The sequence below is a fragment of the Dryobates pubescens genome, chromosome 4 (assembly GCF_014839835.1).
Source record: "Dryobates pubescens isolate bDryPub1 chromosome 4, bDryPub1.pri, whole genome shotgun sequence".
Lineage (NCBI taxonomy): Eukaryota > Metazoa > Chordata > Aves > Piciformes > Picidae > Dryobates > Dryobates pubescens.
The window spans coordinates 39,801,176-39,807,616 of record NC_071615.1 but is presented as its reverse complement, the minus strand read 5'-3'; positions in this window follow the sequence as shown (position 1 = coordinate 39,807,616).

The following is a 6,441-nucleotide window of genomic DNA, read 5'->3' as shown; positions in this document are numbered from 1 at the left end:
CTTTCCCCCTGCCTCTGTCTGAGTTTTGAAAAGAAAGAAAAGGAGAGGGGAGGGGGCAGGGGGCATTTTTAGATTAGACATACTTCATTACCAAATCTACTTGTTAAAGGAAGCTTTGCTGCTTCAAGTTTTTATAGCTGACTACCTCAACTTAAACACAGATGCAGGTTCCCCTGAAAGCATGTCTTTTCTAGAGCAATTGGGACTGCTTTAAGCTTCTGGCTTCTGCAGCAATATCCTGGTCTGTAACTAAGGTAGAAAATATGTGACTCTAGTTGTTGCTTCTCTTGTACTTTGTCACTGGCAAACTATCAGAAAACAAAATAAATGTTCAGATGATCACAATTCTCTCCATGCTCGTTGCCAAATTGGAGAGTTCAAGTAACTGAGAATATTTGGGTGTCTTTAACCAGAAACCTGTTCTGTCCTTGTTCAGCTAAAAGTGCTGTTAGTGATTGTAAGGGTACTTATTATCAAAGTAAGCATTTTAAGGAAACTCATAAATAATGTTTAAACTAATGAATCTAACCTTTACTGAAAGATGTTTTGAGACTTTCCATGTACAACTATACCTGATCTAAGAGCACTGAAACATGATACAACAATATTGGTTTCATGTTTGAAATGTGCAGATCCTGTGTTCACCCCAACCTGCTAGCTAATAAAGTGCCTTAATGATCATACATCCCCCATTTAATAAAATACTTCATTTTGCAAAGATCTGCCTGGATGCTTAACTTGGTATAGTCAATTTCTTTCACAATATATTGCCTTTTCTCTTGTGCATCTCCACACTCCAGAGTTAAGAGAAGTGATGGTTACATAAATTTTTGCAAGAAATGTATACTTTCTATTTTGTGGTTTCTTTCCAACTCCTCTATAACTTAAGTTGTGCTGTGTTCACTTTGGGGGACATAAGAAAAACTGGAGGAAATTCCACCCCCCTCCCCCCTTTCCCTGTATTCTATAATGTTTTTTCTAACAGCAAGGAGAGAGGAAACTTCTATCACTGATGAATGTGCCATGCTGTCAGTGACATTCTCCTCTTACTATATTATCAGTACCTGGTTTAGCTGAATGCTTTAAACAGTGCCATTTTATGTAGGGAATTAAATTCAAAGAGAAAATTTTTTACTGTCTTTTTTTGGGAAAGCTTAGCATGATGGTGGTGTAATGGTGTGTCCCCCCCACCATTTCCCCTCACAGCAGCCTGGCTGCAGGGCTTTCTGGCTATGCAGAAAAAAAGTATGCTGCTGCCTTTTTCTTTTCCTCATGTTTACAAAGAAGGAGGGGTGCTAGCAGCAACCGTATCAAACTTCAGCAGAGGGCATTTCCCAGTGAGCTGACGACTGACTGGTTTTAATGACCCTCAGCTTTTCTCTGGGTCATTAACTTCCCTAGGTAGTTATTAATTGCTACGAAACATCCTGGGTCTCAATGTTCAGTGCTTAAAGACAAGAGTCTCTTGCAGATATTTTTCCTACAAAGCATCCAAAACACACATTCAACTAATATTCAACCCCCCTGCCTCCCCAGTGTTCCAGTATTTTTCAGTCTCCTGGAGAAATCTTCTCTTTTCTTAGTGATTTATTTTGGCCTTATGTTCAGTTGGGTGGTTGCTGCTGTAACATCTCTGCAGACTGAAGGCTTCCACACCCTTTGGTCTGGGGGCCCTCAGTCTTGCCTCATCAAGTTAACTGCAAATACCTTTTCACAGCATGACTGCTGTACTTTGGAACATACAATTTGTTAGCCTAATTCTTGCTTGCTGTCCTTTACAGTTACTGAGCTGTTCCGATGCCCAGAACAACAGCCACTTACAGATGATGGAGAGATTGATGCTGTTACAGACACCAGCACAAACATGTCCTCTGCACATTAGCAATTAATCCAGTATTTTCAGAGCCAGAGCATGAGGACTTCTGTAGTCCAGAAGCCACAGCATGGCTGGAATGGAGGATGCCTCAAGGAACATAACATAAATGTTTCTACATTTATATTTTGCATTTTCTTATTTCCTTTAAACTATTGACTACCTAGAGTATCTGGGAGGATCTTTGAAAAAAAAATGAACATGATGATGAAAACTAATTTTCTGCAAGGCACAGCTGAGTCTGAGTGGGAAAAACTCAAACATTTCAGCAGCTGCCTTTGTAGGTGCAGAAGTACATTAATGAACCAAAAACCTTACAGCTTTGGGAAATCCTGGCACTGGGCACTTTACAGGGCACTCCTGAGAAACTACTACTTCTGTTGTGGTTTGTGGACAAGCTCTTCCTTTTAACATAAAGCATTTTGAAAGCTTTACCATCAACCTGATTAGACCTCTGTAGGGACTGATTTCTGGGTTTTACACACACAGCTTGCAAGAGGGAGCACTTTTCCAGGCAGTCCTTGTTCTGGAGAAAATGTCTGGGGTTGAACATGCCAAATTGTGTGAAGTATTGCATGTTGCAGTAATGCCTCCAGAGAGCATGCACACTGGCAAATGTGAAAACCAGGCCTGTGGCTGTGACACCTGTAAAAATTCCCAGTAAAATTTTTCTGTGACTTACTGTTGTGTCTTGGTGTGTTTCTGCATCTAGGACCTTGTAAAAGGAGAATGTCCAAACTGTCCCAAAACACACAGAAAAGTTGTGGTGGGAGAATAGACCTGAGGAGTGAAAAATCACCCCAGACTCATGTTTCTCCCAGTTCAATAGGGATCATAGAAATGCTTTAGGTGGGGATGCTCTCTAAGATCATGGAGTCCAACTGAGTCCAACTGTTGACCTAACACCACTATGGCCATTAAAGCACGTCCTAAAGTGTCATGTCTACACATTACTTGAACATCTCCAGGGGCAGTGATTCTCCTACCTCCCTAGGCAACCTGTTCCAGTGCCTGACCACCCTTTCAGTAAAGAAAATTTTCCTATTATTCATTCTAAACCTCCACTGTCATTGTCTCAGGGCATTTCCTCTTGTTCAATCACTTGATACTAGTGAGAAGAGAGTGACCCTCATCTCACTACAACCTCATTTCAGGTAGTTGTAGAGAGTGATGAGGTTCTCTCAGTCTCTTTTCTTAAGACTTGTTCTCTAGACCCTTTGCCAGCTTTGGTCAGCTTTGCTGTGGCAAGTCTCCTGCTACCTTCACAGAGTAAGGCATTGAAGTTAGACTGGGCCTTATGCAAGAAGGTAACTCCTTCTCCTTTATTTGTGGGAAATTGTTCTCATTTTTTCCCCTGCAAACCAAGGCTGAAGTGCATTGTCACATGCTGCTTTTTTTTTGGGGGGGTCAGATCCTTGTTCAGATAACTTTCTCTGTGTGTGCATGTTCAGACACCCATTACTTTCGATTTACTCCAGGTTCTTCCAGGAACTTGCCATACAGAACTTCTCTGTGCTCATTTTGTGAAGTAGGTAAATTGCACCTTTAGCAAAGAAACAAAAATTTTCCATTGCACACCCTTCCACTTAAAATATTCTGCCTATGAAAACTGACCTGTGTTTCTCAGACCTAGATGTAATAAGTACAAGGACAGCTGTATAAGAATTTTTACCTACCAAGAACAATTTTTTATTGTTTTTGGCTAAAAATGTTCAATTGTTTAATATCTTCACCTCTAGAGATGCGAGGTGTGTGTGTGTGTGTGTTTGTTTTTTTGTTGTGGTGGTGTTTTTGGTTGCTTGTTTCCCCCCTCTTTCTGCTTTTGTGGCTAAAATCAGACTGTAGCTGGCTGTTTAAAACTGAGTTGTTGTTTTTTTCTTTATTCTGCAGGCTGCAGGTCTCAAGCCTGATGCAGGAGCCTGGCTGGAAATGTCCCAGATATGAAACAAGCTTGCCACCTTCTGGACAGGACTTAGAAAAGGGTTTGAACAGATTGCATTTGCAACCTGGGGATTTCTTTATTTGGTTCAGTATGACAGGAAGTATTAATGTCTGATTTTCTGGCTGTGCTCACTGCATGGCTGGGCAGAGTCTGAGTTCCCATGTCACGATGAGTCGGTGATATTTGGGTTGAGGGTAAGTATCTCACAGGAAAGCCACTGAAATCACAGTGAAGGATGTTCATGGCCTTTATCCAGCTCTGTGGCCCCTTGTATGCCACTCTGTATTCTAGGAATTAATTAATACAGAGTTTAGAGATATTAGTAAATTCTAGGTTTGGGAAATTCAACCAGTTAGAGCTGTCTTTGCGGCCTGAAGAATGGAAAAGGCTTTGTAGTGCCTCAGATACTCCTGTGGGGAAAAGAAAGGGCAAACATTTAATATTTAATTCCTTTAAACCATCTCTTGGAAAAAAAACAACGGTAAACAATGTGTATGTTAACCAGTAACACTTTGCTTTCATAATTTCTTATTTTCCCAATGCAATGCCTGGAAATGAAGCCAGCAAATATTGTTTTAAGCACTGTGATAATACGGTATGGGTAAACACTTGCAGTCCTATTCAAATTCAGTCCAAAGGCAGTTTCTTTATAAAGCAGCAAATGCAATGTCAGACCCAAATCAGTTCACTGATCAGGTGGATCAGCATTTTTCCAATGGAGCCATCAATGCTGTGTTTACTTTCCTGCTGCATATACTGTTTTTAAAGCCACATATTTAAGAGTTGGTGTAAGTCAGTCTGGTGAAAGTGAGACTACAGACCTCATGATAAAGCATTTTATTAATAAACCCTATATCCCTAATAGTTTTAAAGGCAGTATTTTTCAAAGCTCCCTGGCTGGAAGCACTGTGGGTAGAGGGCCCTGCTGCAGGTCCTCTGCCTTGGTGGGTGACTCTGCCTTGGCCACGTGCATGGGTGACAGTGGCCAGCTCTCTCCCCAGCTGCCAAATTACATTTGTGCTATTTCTTGGCTTCAGGTTCTCTCTGTGACTGATCTGTCCCCTGGGATGCTAATAACAGAGATAAGTAACATGTTTGGATCTTCGCATAAAAACATCTTGACCAGTTGTCTTGTAGGGCCACATTTACTGGCAGTTGTTTTCTGCCATTCAAATGCCACCTGAAATGGCACTTTTGCTCTACTATCATAATGCAAAACTACTCATGGAGGCTGAAGTTGCTTCCCTGAGCTTTTTTCAATTCTAAGGGAAGAGCAGACAGACTGGGTAGAAGTTGCACAGACATATATTCAAATTGAGATGAACCAACTGACACAAAGTCTATGGGAATAACAAAATGCTTTATCATCCAAACAAAACTAGGTAAACTCTGTTTACTTCATCTCTGAATGTGTGTTTTATATTTAACTCATCCATTTATTTTATAACAGCACAAATAATTATGTATGATTGTAGGTCACCATATGTCCAGTCGAGTGAATTGAGCTTGTATCTACTATGTTACCCTGCAGTGAGGAAAAGTAGATGAAAATCTGCTCATGAAAGAAGCTTGTTCAGTGTGTTAATGGAGTGTAAAAAATAGGGGTAGGAATAATGCTGCTAGTGCAAATTACTCCCTGCTTGTTGGTCAATCATAGAAAAAGAGAATTCCCAAGCTTTTGGAAATTGGACCCTTGTAGTGCTCCAAAGAGGCTCTGGTTTTATCTAATGTTGTTTCTCAAAACTGAGATAGCCTCCTGTAACGCACATACCGTGGAAGATGCTGGGTAACGTGCTCTCTGAGAGTACCCTCAGTGAGGAGGGACTTTAGCACGATACTCTAACATGTATTCAAACTAACTCAGTAAATGTACAGAATATGAGCTTAGAAAACCTTGCCTTGAATAAGCACCAGGTGAGAGTCATTCATCATTGGAATGGGCTGCCCAGGGAGGTGGTGGAGTCACCATCCCTGGAGGATTGGAGGTGTTCGGGAGGGGATTAGACGTGGCGCTTGGTGCCATGAGGTCTGTGGTGACAAGGTTGGACTCTATGATCTTTAAGGTCTCTTCCAACCTTTGTGATACTGTGTGTAATTGTTCCACATGCTAATTTGAATCTAAACCAAATAATAGAAATCCCCCTCTTAGTTTTGGGTGACATGCATGTGACTGAGGTGATGAGCCAGTGACACAGCATGAAACAGAACAAAAACTTGCCCAGGTTCCACGTTTAATGAACTGATGCCAGTTGGAGACTGTGAACACTCCTGGGTGGTTTGTGTGACAGGGACATCCAGTTGCACTGTGGCGGTGGTGTCACAGTTGTGGGGTTAACCTCACACTTGCACACAGTACAGTGGGGTTGTGTGCAGCTTCTGCAGGACAGGGCTGACATATGCTGTGTCCTTCCCAAGACTGGGTCAGATAGCTGAAGGGTAGAGATATCTGTGTTACTCATCTGCTGGGAGTTGGACTTAACCAAGTGACTCATTTAGCGAAGGTCATTACTGGCATATTGCAGCTGTCTCAGTTACATCACTGAAAGGAAGACTTTAGACTCTCAACCATAAAGTGCTCGTAAAGTAATGCATTAGCTCCTCTTAAACTCAATGCTTGTTCTTCCTT